General features: G+C 48.6%; 1 protein-coding gene across 3 annotated transcripts in view; it reads right to left on the reverse strand.

The window, feature by feature from the left end:
- LOC308483792 (uncharacterized protein) overlaps positions 1-15,567 on the reverse strand; it is a 24,602-nt gene continuing 9,035 nt past the window's right edge. The window contains exons 10-12 of one of the 3 annotated variants that reach the window (XR_013989776.1): positions 1,180-1,292; positions 554-638; positions 1-286 (exon numbers count right to left, since the gene is read on the reverse strand). The gene's annotated coding sequence lies outside the window, so the exon portion shown is untranslated. Of the gene's footprint in view, positions 287-553; positions 1,293-15,567 lie in introns of all 3 variants that reach the window. The other 2 variants (XR_013989775.1, XR_013989777.1) reach the window with 2 other exon arrangements.

Raw genomic sequence — 15,567 nt, forward strand, 5'->3', positions numbered from 1 at the left:
TCTATTTACATCTCTTTATTTCTGACTTTGCATCACTACAGAAAACATTTCCGAAGAGTTCAGTGTTCAGCAAGCAAGTGACAAAGACTTCCTTCACATACGCAACAGGAAGGTCTCATATTACACACTGCACAAATCTTTGTGAAGCCTGTGAACTTCCGGGAAGATTCTTTCCCACAGCTAGCCACATCATGTGATGTTTTCACCAAGCTGCAAGTTTGCAGCTGTGTTGCTCTCATATCGTAACATCCTCCCCCATATGAATCAACGTTAGCTGCGAACAAAGCTTGATCCAGAGAAGAAAACAAACAGTTGTTATACACGTAACAATCCCCTGTTGTTTCAGTTCCACCCTTGGAACGACCCGCCACTCTGGTTGTCTGTTTTCCAAGGAATGAGTGCATCTGCATTACCTTGGCTAGGGAAGGTAGTGTTACGCTTAGCAACTCCCTGTTGTGTCTTTGTCTCTGACTTAGACACACTTTTTACCAGGCTTGAGTTGTCAACAATAGTAACACATGCAACAGCTGAATTAGCAAACTCTTGAGAATACCTCTTGGGTGGTACGCCCTTTGTGATTCTCTCAGACCTGCGAATGAGGTGCTGATCCTCTCTGCTGACTGGTTCATCTTCAGGACCTTTTGGAGAACCAGTTCCAACAGTAAACAGTGGTTCAACCTTGACCTGTGAAGGTCTAGCCATTGTGTGTGAACCTCTCTCAATGACTGTGTCAACAGAACTTCCTGAGCTTTCTGTGTCACTCTCAGTACCAGAATAATCAGAATCATCATAATCATCATCTGAATTGTCATCAGTGGGAAATGTGTGAAAAACCTCTGTCTCCTGTCTCGGAGTGCTCTCTAAAAACTTTGTGAGAATCACCTGACCAGATTCAGACAAAATTACTCTGTAGAGACCCTTTTCATAACCCACAAAAATGCCTCTGGCATTCTTTATCCCATCTGGAGTTTCTGTCCCTATGTGAGATCCAAAAACCTTAAAATGCGTTATAGAAGGTTTCCTGTGGAATAGCCTCTCAAAAGGAGAACTTTCCATACCTTTTGAAACCTTTCTCACCCAAGTATAACAAAATGCCGATAAAGATTCAGCCCAATACTCATGTGGCAAATGTGAACTCAGCAATTGTGCATTCATGCCATTTTTCAACTCTTTGTTCACCTTTACACACACACTTTTGTTCCATGCAGCTTCTGAGACAGCAATCTTATGCTCTATCCCTTGTCTTTTGAGGAAATCCTGAAAATCCTGTGAAAGAAAAATTGGCTTCTCATCTGTGAAAAGATAATCTATATTAGCATCATGAACCTTATCCTCTTAACCTTATCACAAAAATCCTTAAACCTTGCTAAGGTTTCTCTGGGTGATTCCAATATATATGACTGAACCCAAAGGGTGCTCATCAATGGTTCCTCTTCATCCTGGAGAAGAGTGACTAGTGGGGTGCCACAGGGTTCTGTCTTGGGCCCGGTCTTATTCAACATCTTTATCAACGACTTGGATGATGGACTCAAGGGCATCCTGATCAAATTTGCAGATGACACCAAACTGGGAGGGGTGGCTAACACCCCAGAGGACAGAATCACACTTCAAAACGACCTTGACAGATTAGAGAACTGGGCCAAAACAAACAAGATGAACTTTAACAGGGAGAAATGTAAAGTATTGCACTTGGGCAAAAAAAATGAGAGGCACAAATACAAGATGGGTGACACCTGGCTTGAGAGCAGTACATGTGAAAAAGATCTAGGAGTCTTGGTTGACCACAAACTTGACATGAGCCAACAGTGTGACGCGGCAGCTAAAAAAGCCAATGCAATTCTGGGCTGCATCAATAGGAGTATAGCATCTAGATCAAGGGAAGTAATAGTGCCACTGTATTCTGCTCTGGTCAGACCTCACCTGGAGTACTGTGTCCAGTTCTGGGCACCACAGTTCAAGAAGGACACTGACAAACTGGAACGTATCCAGAGGAGGGCAACCAAAATGGTCAAAGGTCTGGAAACGATGCCTTATGAGGAACGGCTAAGGGAGCTGGGCATGTTTAGCCTGGAGAAGAGGAGGTTAAGGGGTGATATGATAGCCATGTTCAAATATATAAAAGGATGTCATATAGAGGAGGGAGAAAGTTTGTTTTCTGCTGCTCCAGAGAAGCAGACACAGAGCAATGGATCCAAACTACAAGAAAGAAGATTCCACCTAAACATTAGGAAGAACTTCCTGACAGTAAGAGCTGTTCGACAGTGGAATTTGCTGCCAAGGAGTGTGGTGGAGTCTCCTTCTTTGGAGGTCTTTAAGCAGAGGCTTGACAACCATATGTCAAGAGTGCTCTGATGGTGTTTCCTGCTTGGCAGGGGGTTGGACTCGATGGCCCTTGTGGTCTATTCCAACTCTATGATTCTATATAGCCATACATATTGAGAATAGTGATCAACAAATACAAGGTAGTATTTTGAATTGCCTCTAGATGGTGCTAGAGGACCAATTACATCAGCATACACTCGCTGAAAAACACAGGTAATCTTAGGTGCCTTTTTATCCTTGGCTCCGTCTGATATACCTACAAGAGAAAGCATTTTAGACTCACATGCAGTACAACTTTTGTAATCATTCTTATCAAAAGTTAAGAGATACAGTCCGTCTTTCTCTCTGGCAGAAAGATACAGTTCTCCATCTTTAAAGATTTTGCAACTCTGCTTATCATAGGACAACACCAGTCCTTTCTTTGTCATCTGAGATACACTCAACAGATTGAACTTTAAATCAGGAACAAAATACACATTGTTTATAGTCAAGTTTAGGCTTTCCAAATATACAGTCCCGATCCCTGTCGCTTCCATCTCCTGGCCATTGGCCTGTTTCACAGTGAAGCGTTGCTTCTCAAACGTAGAAAACAATTCCCGGCGGGATGCCATGTGCTGGGTCGCTCCCGTGTCCAAAGCAAATGCGTTTTCCACCAAAAACGTATCATATCGTAACATTGGGACCCGTTCATACTGGTTGGTTCCGGTCCAAGCCAGTAGGAACCAGCCCAAAGCAGTTTGACAAAGTCCAGGTGGATTCCAAGTTCCCAAGACTGGTTTGAATGGGTGGAACAGGTCCAAGCCGGTTGAAACCGGTTCAGACTGGTTGGAACTGGTCCAAGCCGGTTTGAACCAGCTGAAACCAATTGGGAAAAGTCCAGGCAGGTTCCAACTTGCCCACACCAGTTTGAAATACCCCAGACTTGTTGGAACTGGCTCAGACTGCTTGGAACAGGTCTAGGCTGGTTTGAACCGGTCCAGGTCCAGGTCCAGGTCCAGGTCCAAGTCGGTTGAAACAGGCCCAAGTCGGTTAGAATCGGTTTAGGCCACTTTGAACCGGTCTAAACCGGTTTATGGCGGTACAAGCCAGTTTGAACCGGTCTTGGCTGGTTTGAATAGGTCTAGGCAAGTTTGAAATGGCCCAAGCCAGTTTGAGCAGTTCTAAGTGGGTTGAAACTGGCCCAGACAGGTTGGAGCAGGTCCAGGCCAGTTGGAGCAGGTGCAGGTCATTTGAAACTGAATTTGACTGGTTCAAACCAGCATAGAGCAGTTCAAACCGGCTTCAACCGGCACAAATCAGCTTGGACTGGTTCAAACCAGTCTAGACCTCTTTCAAACAGTCTGAGCTAGTTCCAACCTGTCTGGGCCAGTTCAAATTGGTCTGGGCAAGTTGGAACCTGCCTGGACCTTTTCCAAATGCTTTGGGCTGGTTCCAACTGGCTTGGGCTGGATCCAACTGGTATGAAATGATTGCAACAGGTCTGGGCTGGTTCCAAGCGACATAGACCTGTTCCAACCAGCCTGGACCTGTTGTAACCAGCTTGGTCCAGTTTCAAATGACCTGGACCAGCTCCAACTGGCCTGGACCTGCTCCAAACTGTCTGGGCCAGTTCCAACCCACTTAGAACTGTTCAAACCGACCAAGACCAGTTCAAACCTGCCTTGACCGACTGAAACCGGTTTGGACCGGCACAAACCTATCTAGACCTGTTAAAACCGGCCTAGACAGGTTCCAACCGGCTTGGACCTGTTTCAACTGAATTGGACTGGTTCAAACCACCCTAGACCTGTTCCAACCAGTCTGGGCCAGTTCCAACTGGTCTGTGCAAATTGAAACCCACCTGGGCCTTTCCCAACTGCTTTGGGCTGGTTCCAACCGGCATGGACCAGACCCAACTGGTATGAACTGGTTCCAACTGGGCTGCACTGGTCCCAAGCGAAATAGTCCTGTACCAACCGGCCTGGACCTGTTCTAACCAGCTGGACCAGTTTCAAATGACCTGCACCTGCTCCAACTGGCCTGGACCTGCTCCAACCTGTCTGGGCCAGTTCCAACCCACTTGGAACTGCTCAAACTGGCTTGGGCCGTTTCAAACCGGCCTAGACCTATTCAAACCAGCCAAGACCGGTTCAAACTGGCTTGGACTGGCACAAACTGGCTTAGACAGGTTCAAACGGGCCAAGACCGGTTTTAACCGGCTTGGACCTGTTTCAACCGACTTGGACCGGTTCAAACCAGCCGAGACCTGTTTCAACCAGTCTGAGGTCTAGGCTAGTTTGAACAGGCCCAAGCCAGTTTGAACAGTTCCAGACAGCTTCAAGCAGGTCCAGGCCAGTTGGAACAGGTGGATGTCATTTGAAACTTGCGCAAGCTGGTTAGATTTGGCCTACCGGAAGGGCGTGGACTTAATGTGGAACATTTTCAATGATTTTGATGATCTGAGGATTTCTTTCCCAAATTAAGTCATAATTTGGTCATCACTGTTGGAAAGGTGCACTTGGAGGGACTGCCGATGCTCTATTGCTATGAACAAATCCAGAAAGATCGTGGAACGCTCAGTGGCTCGAAGAGTGGCAGCGCTGGGGGGGGGGGACATTGACCACCCCAACATCCAGTTCAGCAAGGTGACCCTCTACCACGAGGATGGCGTGCATCCTTCCACTGCGGGAAACGATGTTTGGTTGGCCGACAGATCTGCGGGGATTAGAGATTGGTTGCAGGTCTGAGGGTATTGGCGGCGAGCTTTGCTCGAGTGGCGGTTAGGCATTGGTACGGGTATTGTTATGTAGATGTATGGGGGGGAGGAGCGCCATCACCTCCCCCGGATATTGAAGGGTAGTCCGATAAAGGATTCTGGGGGGCATGGCCCCGTCTGAAGCCTATGGAGGCCAGGGCCCAAGGCACGCCCCCGAGCAGTGACCCTGAGGGAGTGCCTAGTTGATGTGCATCAGCAGGGCTCCCCCTGCTGGTGTTAACCCTTCCGGATTTTCAAGCAAGCAGGCTGAAGCCGGATAGTCAGATAGGTGGGAGGTGGGAACTCGCCACGCAACCTGGCTTGGCCAATTCAGCTCACAATGCGTTCTCAAAGTCTCTGGGGTCAGTTTGACACCATAGTCCCATGAGAAAGCCCTTTTGAAATTTGCTATCATACAGCCCAGTGGAGTGCTTGAATTACAAGCTGTTGAACACTCCCCCCGCATTGCTATGTCCCTTGTGAAGTGCTTCTCACCAGATTCTCAGAGATTCGCTTCCCTTTGTTCCCGATCAAAATGCAGTCACGAGATTTGGAAATGCGGTACTGAAAGGTCCACATTCAGTGCCCTGGCGCCCTGTTACCATCAATTCTGTTGGAACCAGTTCAGATCAGTTGGAACCAGTCCAAGCCAGTTGGAACCAGCTGTAATCAATTGGGAAAAGTCCATGCGGGTTCCAACTCACCCAGACCAGTTTGAACTGGCCAAGACTGGTTGGAACTGGCTCAGATTGCTTGGAACAGGTCTAGGCTTGTTTGAACCGGTCCAGGTCGGTTGAAACAGGTCCAAGCCGGTTGGAACCGGTCTAGGCCAGTATGAACCGGTCTAGGCAGGTTTGAGCCAGTACAAGTCAGTTTGAACCGGTCTTGGCTGGTTTGAATAGGTCTAGGCCGGTTTGAAACGGCCCAAGCCAGTTTGAGCAGTTCCAAGTGGGTTGGAACTGGCCTGTTCAAACTGGCCTAGACCGGTACAAAACAGCCAAGACCAGTTCAAACCGGCTTGGACTGGCACAAACTGGCTTAGACAGGTTCAAACGGGCCAAGACCGGTTTTAACTGGCTTGGACCTGTTTCAACCGACTTGGACCGGTTCAAACCAGCCCAGACCTGTTTCAACCAGTCTGAGGTCTAGGCTGGTTTGAACAGGCCCAAGCAAGTTTGAACAGTTCCAGACAGCTTCAAGCAGGTCCAGGCCAGTTGGAACAGGTGGATGTCGTTTGAAACTTGCGCAAGCTGGTTAGATTTGGCCTACCGGAAGGGCGTGGACTTAATGTGGAACATTTTCGATGATTTTGATGATCTGAGGATTTCTTTCCCAAATTGAGTCATAATTTGGTCATCACTGTTGGAAAGGTGCACTTGGAGGGACTGCCGATGCTCTATTGGTATGAACAAATCCAGAAAGATCCTGGAACGCTCAGTGGCTCGAAGAGTGGCAGCGCTGGGGGGGGGGACATTGACCACCCCAACATCCAGTTCAGCAAGGTGACCCTCTACCACGAGGATGGCATGCATCCTTCCACTGCGGGAAACGATGTTTGGTTGGCTGACAGATCTGCGGGGATTAGGGATTGGTTGCAGGTCTGAGGGTATTGGCGGCGAGCTTTGCTCGAGTGGCGGTTAGGCATTGGTCCGGGTATTGTTATGTAGATGTATGGGGGGAGGAGCGCCATCACCTCCCCCGGATATTGAAGGGTAGTCCGATAAAGGATTCTGGGAGGCATGGCCCCGTCTGAAGCCTATGGAGGCAAGGGCCCAAGGCACGCCCCCGAGCAGTGACCCTGAGGGAGTGCCTAGTTGATGTGCATCAGCAGGGCTCCCCCTGCTGGTGTTAACCCTTCCGGATTTTCAAGCAAGCAGGCTGAAGCCGGATAGTCAGATAGGTGGGAGGTGGGAACTCGCCACGCAACCTGGCTTGGCCAATTCAGCTCACAATGCGTTCTCAAAGTCTCTGGGGTCAGTTTGACACCATAGTCCCCTGAGAAAGCCCTTTTGAAATTTGCTATCATACAGCCTGGTGGAGTGTTTGAATTACAAGCTGTTGAACACTCCCCCCGCATCACTATGTCCCTTGTGATGTGCTCCAGATTCTCAGAGATTCGCTTCCCTTTGTTCCCGATCAAAATGCAGTCACGTGATTTGGAAATGCGGAACTGAAAGGTCTACATTCAGTGCCCCGGTGCCTTGTTACCATCAATTCTGTTGGAACCGGTTCAGAGCGGTTGGAACCGGTCCAAGGCGGTTTGAACCAGTCTAGGCCAGTATGAACCGGTCTAGGCAGGCTTCTGCTGGTCCAAGCCGGTTTGAACCGGTCAAGGCAGGTTTGTACCGGTCTAGGCTGGTTTGAACCGGTCCAAGCTGGTTGGAACTGGTCTAGGCCAGCTGGTGCCGGTCCAAGCCGGTTTGAACTGGTCTAGGTTGGTTTGAACCAGTCCAAGTCGGTTGAAACAGGTCCAAGCCGGTTGGAACCAGTCTAGGCCAGTATGAACCAGTCTAGGCAGGTTTCTGCCGGTCCAAGCTGGTTTGAACCAGTCAAGGCAGGTTTGTACCGGTCTAGGCTGGTTTGAACCGGTCCAAGCCAGTTGGAACTGGTCTAGGCCAGTTGGTGCCGGTCAAGCCGGTTTGAACTGGTCTAGGTTGGTTTGAACTGGTCCAGGCTGGTTTCTGCTGGTCCAAGCCAGTTTGAAGAGGTCTAGGCCGGTTGGAACAGCTCCGTGTCACTTGGAAGCAGCCCAGACCTGCTGGGACCCGTTCATACTGGCTAGATCCGGTCCAAGCCAGTAGGAACCAGCCCAAAGCAGTTTGAAAAAGTCCAGGCGGATTCCAAGTTACCAAGACTGGTTTGAATGGGTGGAATAGGTCCAAGCCGGTTGGAACCAGCTGAAACCAATTGGGAAAAGTCGAGGTGGGTTCCAACTTGCCCAGACCAGTTTGAACTGGCCCAGACTGGTTAGAACTGGCTCAGACTGCTTGGAACAGGTCTAGGCAGGTTTGAACCAGTTTAGGCCAGTTTGAACTGGTCTAGGCCGGTTTGTGCCAGTACAAGCCGGTTTGAACAGGTCTAGGCCGGTTTGAAATGGCCCAAGCCAGTTTGAGCAGTTCCAAGTGGGTTGGAACTGGCCCAGATAGGGTGCAGCAGGTACAGGTCAGTTGGAGCAGGTGCAGGTCATTTGAAACTGAATTTGACCAGCTCAAACCAGCCTAGACCAATTCAAACTGGCTTTGACCAGCACAAATCAGCTTGTACTGGTTCAAACCAGTCTAGACCTCTTCCAACCAGACTGAGCTAGTTCCAACCAGTCTGGGCCAGTTCAAACTGGTCTGGGCGAGTTGCAACCTGCCTGGACCTTTTCCAACTGGTTTGGGCTGGTTCCAACTGGCTTGGGCTGAATCCAACTGGTATGAAATGATTACAACAAGTCTGGACAGGTTCCAAGCGACATAGACCTGTTCCAGCCAGCCTGGACCGTAGTAACCACCTTGGGCCAGTTTCAAATGACCTGCACCTGCTCCAACTGGCCTGGACCTGCTCCAACCTGTCTGGGCCAGTTCCAAGCCACTTGGAACTGTTCAAACCGGCCTAGAACGGTACAAACCTGCCTCGACCAGTTCAAACTGGCTTGGACCGGCACAAACTGGCCTAGACTGGTTACAACCGGCTTGCACCTGTTTCAACCGGCTTGGACTGGTTCAAACCAGCCTAGACCTGTTCCAATCAGTCTGAGCCAGTTCCAACCAGTCTGGGCCTGTTCCAACTGGTCTGGGCAAGTTGGAACCCACCTGGCCCTTTTCCAACTGGTATGAACTGGTTCCAACCGGCTTGGACCGGACCCAACTGGTCTGAACTGGTTCCAACTGGTCTGAACTGTTTCTAAGCGACACAGTCCTGTTCCAACCAGCCTGGACCTGTTGTAACCAGCTTGGGCCAGTTTCAAATGACCTGCACCTGCTCCAACTGGCCTGGATCTGCTCCAACCTGTCTGGGCCAGTTCCAACCCACTTGGAACTGCTCAAACTGGCTTGGGCCATTTCAAACTGGCTTAGACCTGTTCAAATGGGCCAAGACCGGTTCTTACCGGCTTGGACCTGTTTCAACCGACTTGCACCTGTTTCAACCGACTTGGACCGGTTCAAACCAGCTTAGACCTTTCCAACCAGTCTGAGGTCTAGGCTGGTTTAAAGTGACCCAAGCCAGTTTGAACAGTTCCAGACAGCTTCAAGCAAGTCCAGGCCAGTTGGAACAGGTGGATGTCATTTGAAATTGGCCCAAGCTGGTTAGATTGGGTCCAGGCCGGTTGGAACAGGTCTATGTCGCTTGGAACCAGTGCAGCCCAGTTGGAACAAGTTCATACCAGTTGAATCTGGTCCAAGCGAGTTGTAACCAGCACAAACCAATTGGAAAAAGTCCCAGCGGGTTCCAACTGGCCCAGACAGGTTGGAGCAGGTCCAGGCCAGTTGGAGCAGGTGCAGGTCATTTGAAACTGGCCCAAGCTGGTTACAACAGGTCCAGGCCGGTTGGAACAGGACTATGTTGCTTGGAACCAGTCCAGACCAGTTGGAACCAGTTCATACCAGTTGGGTCCAGTCCATGCCGGTTGGAACCAGCCCAAAGCAGTTGGAAAAGGTCCAGATGGGTTCTATCTTGCCCAGACCAGTTGGAACAGGCCCAGACTGGTTGGAACTGGCTCAGACTGGTTGGAACAGGTCTAGGCTGGTTTGAACTGGTCCAGGTTGGTTGAAACAGGTCCAAGCCAGTTGGAACCAGTCTAGGCCAGTATGAACCGGTCTAGGCCGGTTTGTGCTGGTCCAAGCCGGTTTGAACTGGTCAAGGCAGGCTTGTACCGGTCTAGGCCGGTTTCAACAGTTCCAAGTGGCTTGGAACTGGCCCAGACAGGTGGGAGAAGGTCCAGGCCAGTTGGAGCAGGTGCAGGTCATTTGAAACTGGCCCAAGCTGGTTACAACAGGTCCAGGCTGGCTGGAATAGGTCTATGTCGCTTGGAACCAGCCCAGACCTGTTGGAATCATTTCATACCAGTTGGATCCTGCCCAAGCCAGTTGGAACCAGCCCAAACTAGTTGGAAGAGGTCCGGGCAGGATCCAACTTGCCCAGACTGGTTGGAACTAGCTCTGACTGGTTGGAAGAGGTCTAGACTGGTTTGAACCAGTCCAAGGCGATTTGTGCTGGTTGAAGCTGGTTTGAACTGGTCTAGGCTGGTTTGAACCAGTCAAATTCAGTTTCAAATGACCTGCACCTGCTCCAACCTGTCTGGGCCAGTTCCAACCCAGTTGGAACTGCTCAAACTGGCTTGGGCCATTTCAAACCGGCCGAGACCTGTTCAAACCAGCCAAGACCAGTTCAAACTGGCTTGTACTGGAACAAACTGGCCTAGACCGGTTCAAAGTGGCCTAGACCGGTTCCAACCGGCTTGGACCTGTTTCAACCAACTTGGACCAGTTCAAACCAGCCTAGACCTGTTCCAACCAGTCTGAGCCAGTTCCAACCAGTCTGAGCCAGTAAAAACTGGTCTGGGCAAGTTGGAACCTACCTGGACTTTTCCCAGCTAGTTTCAGCTGGTTCAAACCGGCTTGGACCAGTTCTAACCGGTCTGAACCGGTTTCAACCAGTTTGGACCTGTACCACCCGGCTTGGACCAGTTCAAACCAGCCTAGACATGTTCAAACCAGTCTGAGTTGGCAATAAAACCCTAAAACCCTTTCTGCAACCTGAAGAGTGCCAGATTTAAGGGAGGTCCCTCACTCATCAGTTTCTTTTTGTACCAGAATGTCCCATTCCCCTTTCGGGACATGATTTTCTGTCTAAAATTCAAGCTCAAATAGTCTTCAGGCCTAAATAGGCAGAATTGAAATTACCACCGATTGTAGTAGCTCTAAAGCCAGGTGCAAGCCGAACTGTGCATGGGTCGGAGTGGGAAGACGCACACCCGTCTCGCTCTTGGAACTTTACTAATTAGAATCCTGCAAAATAAATAACTCTCTGCAAACTGATAGCTGAGATAACTCACCGAAAACTGGTCTTAGGTCCAAGTCCTGGATTGGGGTGAGTTAGTGTTTAAAGCGGTGGTTTATCTATTTATTTGGGAAAGACTTGAGAAGGACTTAACAAGATGGCCAAGTCTTTGAAGGAGCTGGGTGAAATGATTCAGCGTTCGGAAGCAAATGTCCGCGGTTATATGCAAGACTTGAAAGGAGAGATGAGAAGAATGACTGCTACAGTGGAAAAAGTTATGAAAATAGCTGAGTATGCAAAAGAGATAGCTGATGGAAACGTTAACAAACTAGAATCTCTGACAAAAAGAATTTCACAAATGAATGATAGACAGCACAGAAGGAATTTAAAATTCTCTGGGATTTCTGAAGATATTGGGAATAAGGACCTGGAAAAGGAGATGTTACAATGGCTCAAAGAACAAGGAATTGAAATTGAGCAGAATGAAACTGAGAGAGTGCACTGGGTGTTCACATCACGAGGAGGCTCTGGACTTCCCAGGGCTGTAATTATGGCATTCACAAGAGAGAAGTTAAGAGATCAAATTTATAAATCACTCCGGCAGAAAGCAGACCTGCAGTTTAAACAGCGAAAGGTCATAGTGAGAGAAGACATTTCTCAGGAAACGCTTCAAGACCGGAAACGTATGCAGCGGTTTGCACAAGCTCTCTACAATCACAAAATCCTCTTTACCTGGGCCTACCCTGCTACACTGTTGTTTTTTAAAGACAGCAGGAAATATTCTGCTAAGAACCCTGATGAAGCAAAAAAAATGCTAGCTGGTTTAGGAGTTGGACTACAAGGACAGACTGAGCAAGAACTTTCAAGTTCGGAAGAATTACAGGAGAGTCGAGTGAAGAATCTCCAAAATCTCCAGTGCAGAGACAAGAGAATAAAAGAAGACGGAAGTTGAGAGGGGAAGGAAACAGCAAGAAATAATATATACTAGAGACATCTAAAATGGGCTTTTGTAAATATATATATGTTGCTTTTTTCTGATATAAACTTTCCAAGAGCAAAGGGAGAGGAGTGTGGTTCTCCAAGATACCATGAGACAGGGATCATGGAGATCCCTAACTGAGTCTCAGGGGGGAAGGGGGAGAGGGGTTGAATGGGCCAGCATTGAAAATATAATATATATGTACACAGAGGGATTCAAAAAATAAACAGTAGCTCGGATAATGGATAGATCTTTAAAGGTTTTATCTTTAAATGTTAACGGACCAGCCTCAAACACCAAACGCTACAGGGTACTGACACTGGCAAAGAAAATGAAAGTGGATATACTATGCCTTCAGGAGACTCATAGACCCAAAGCAAACAATAGACCTTTGTCACGCTCTTAGCAATGGGACCTAATAGCAGAATCGAAAGCAACAAACAAGGCTAGAGGGGTCGCTATACTATGTAATGCAAATCTTAGGCCGGAGGTTCTGAGCCGGAAAAAGGATAATGATGGTAGATTTATATTCTTAAAAATTAAAGTGTCACAAAAAATTTTATAATAGCGAATATATACAGGCCTAACACAAGACAGAAAAAAATTATAAAGAAAACGTTGAATAGACTGCAGCTTTATGCTGAAGGTGAAGTTATCGTTACAGCAGACTTTAATTGGAATATAAAGAACGATAGTACTTTCAGATTATCTAAATGGGGATTAAAGGATGTTTTTGAGAGGGGAAACCCCAATACCAAACCTACCTTCTTCTCCAACAGACATAAGACTTTCTCTTATATTGACTACGTGCTAATTAAAGAAGGGAATGAAATCAGTGTTAGAACGGCAAAGACTATGGGAATATGGATTTCAGACCATGCTTCACTATTTGTGGAGATGGGACTGGAAGAGGATGGACAAAGTAGGAGATGGTGCTACAATAACCTAATACAGTGGTGCCTCGCAAGACGAAATTAATTCGTTCCGCAAGTTTTTTCTTCTTGCGAGTTTTTCGTCTTGCGATGCACGGTTTCCCATAGGAATGCATTGAAAATCAATTAATGCGTTCCTAGGGAAACCGCCTTCAGACCAGGTCCGGGGACAGTCTGTCCCCCGACCTCTTCTGAAGGCTGGGGGGGGGGAGAAGGGCTTTTCTTCCCACCCCCAGCCTTCAGAAGGCTGTTCTGAAGGCTGGGGGTGGGAAGAAAAGCCCTTCTCCCCACCTCCCGCCCCGCAAGCTCCGGGGACAGGAGGGCTTTGCTGCCGACCGCCAGCATTTTAAAAGCCCCCGCTGTCCCGGGGCGATTTTAAAATGCTGGTGGGTGGCAGCGAAAGCTTTGCTGCCGCCCGCCAGCATTTTAAGATCGCCCGGGACAGCAGAGAAGTCTCCGCTGCCCCGGGAAGGCAGGCGGGGGGAGCAAAGACTTTTGCCCCCCGCCGGCCTTCAGAAGAGGTCCAGGACCTCTTCTGAAGGCGGGCGGGGGGCGAAAGTCTTCCCCCCCGCCTGCCTTCAAAAGCCGTCGGGAACAGCGGAGAAAGGCGCTGCCTTTCTCCGCTCTCCCGGGAAGGCAGGCGGGGGGGGAAAGACATCCGCCCCCCGCCGGCCTTCAGAAGAGGTCCTGGACCTCTTCTGAAGGCGGGCGGGGGGCGAAAGCCTTCCCCCCCCGCCTGCCTTCAAAAGCCGTCGGGAACAGCGGAGAAAGGCGCTGCCTTTCTCCGCTCTCCCGGGAAGGCAGGCGGGGGGGGGGAAGACATTCGCCCCCCGCCGGCCTTCAGAAGAGGTCCTGGACCTCTTCTGAAGGCGGGCGGGGGGGCGAAAGTCTTCCCCCCCGCCTGCCTTCAAAAGCCGTCAGGAACAGCGGAGAAAGGCGCTGCCTTTCTCCGCTCTCCCGGGAAGGCAGGCGGGGGGGGAAGACTTTCGCCCCCCGCCGGCCTTCAGAAGAGGTCCAGGACCTCTTCTGAAGGCCGGCGGGGGGCGAAAGTCTTTCCCCCCCGCCTGCCTTCAAAAGCCGTCGGGAACAGCGGAGAAAGGCGCTGCCTTTCTCCGCTCTCCCGGGAAGGCAGGCAGGGGGGAGCAAAGACTTTCGCCCCCCGCCGGCCTTCAGAAGAGTCTTTGCTCCCCCCGCCTGCCTTCAAAAGCCGTCCGCGATAGCGGGAAGCTCTTCCCTGCTATGCCGGACTGCTTTTAAAATGCTGGCGGTGGGGAGCAAAGCCTTTCGGCCCCCGCCGGCCTTCCTGGACCTCTTCTGAAGGCCAGAGGGGGGGAAAGGCTTTGCTCCCCACCACAGCATTTAAAAGAGGTCCCCAGAGATTTCCCTATGGGCTTTCGTCTTGCGTTGCAAGCCCATAGGGAAATTCGTCTTGCGAAGCGCCTCCAAAACAGAAAACCCTTTCGTCTTGCGGGTTTTCCGTCTTGCGAGGCATTCGTCTTGCGGGGTACCACTGTAATGGCAAAAGAGATTGACAGGAAATATATTAGAAAACAAATAGGTTGGTATTTTAAGGAAAACAATGGTTCAGCCAAGATCCCGGTAGTATGGGACGCTTTCAAAGCTGTTATAAGAGGACATTGTATACTGAAAGAGATTGCGATTAAGAAGGATTGGTACTCGGGGAGACAGGAAAAAATTAAAGAGATTGAAATCTTGCAACAACAGCAACAGGTTAAATTTCTAAAGAGGAGACAGGAGCAGTTAAGAAAGTTAAATCAGGAATTGGATGAGCTGGATATAGTTGCGGTGTGGAAGAGAGATAATATGATCAAAAATGATTTTCAGAGAACCTCAATAGGATCATATAAGAGACTGGCAAACTATTTAAAGAAAAGAAGGGATAAACCGAGAGTGAAGGCCATTAAGACCAGAAGGAAAATACTTACACAAAGCTCTAGAGAAATAAGGAAAGAATTTGCAGAATTCTATCAATATTTATATAAAGAAGAAAATAAAAATATAAGTAGAGAAAGTTTAGGGTTTAAAATCGAAGAAAGTGATAGATTAAGACTGAAGGAGGAAATTTCTCTGGAAGAAATAGAGAATGTAGTTAAATCATTTAAAAGTAAGAAATCCCCAGGATTAGATGGAATTACGGCAGACTTTTATAAAGAGACAATTGATATCCTGGGCTCAGAACTGAAAAAAGTATTTAATAATATCTTAGAAGGGGGGAAAGCCCCAGACACTTGGAAACTAGCGGAAATAGTAGTGATTGAAAAACCACAAAAGGACCCTACAGAGGTGGGGTCATACAGACCAATTAGCCTACTAAATCAAGACTTTAAGATATTTACAAAGATCCTAGCAAGGCGACTGGAAAAGGTACTACCTAAAATAATTAAGGAAGATCAATATGGATTTGTTAAGGGAAGATACATAGGCCATCCTATAAGAAATGTGTTTTAATAAATACATTTAACAAATACATTTTTTAAATTTTTTTTTTATTGTTTTATTATATTTATTGTTTTAATAAATACATTTATTAACAAGCAGGGTAAAAGGAAAATTGGTGGTCTTAAAATTGGATGTGTATAAGGCCTTTGACACAA

This window comes from Podarcis pityusensis, assembly GCF_964106645.2.
Source record: "Podarcis pityusensis genome assembly, chromosome: 8".
Classification (NCBI taxonomy): domain Eukaryota; kingdom Metazoa; phylum Chordata; class Lepidosauria; order Squamata; family Lacertidae; genus Podarcis; species Podarcis pityusensis.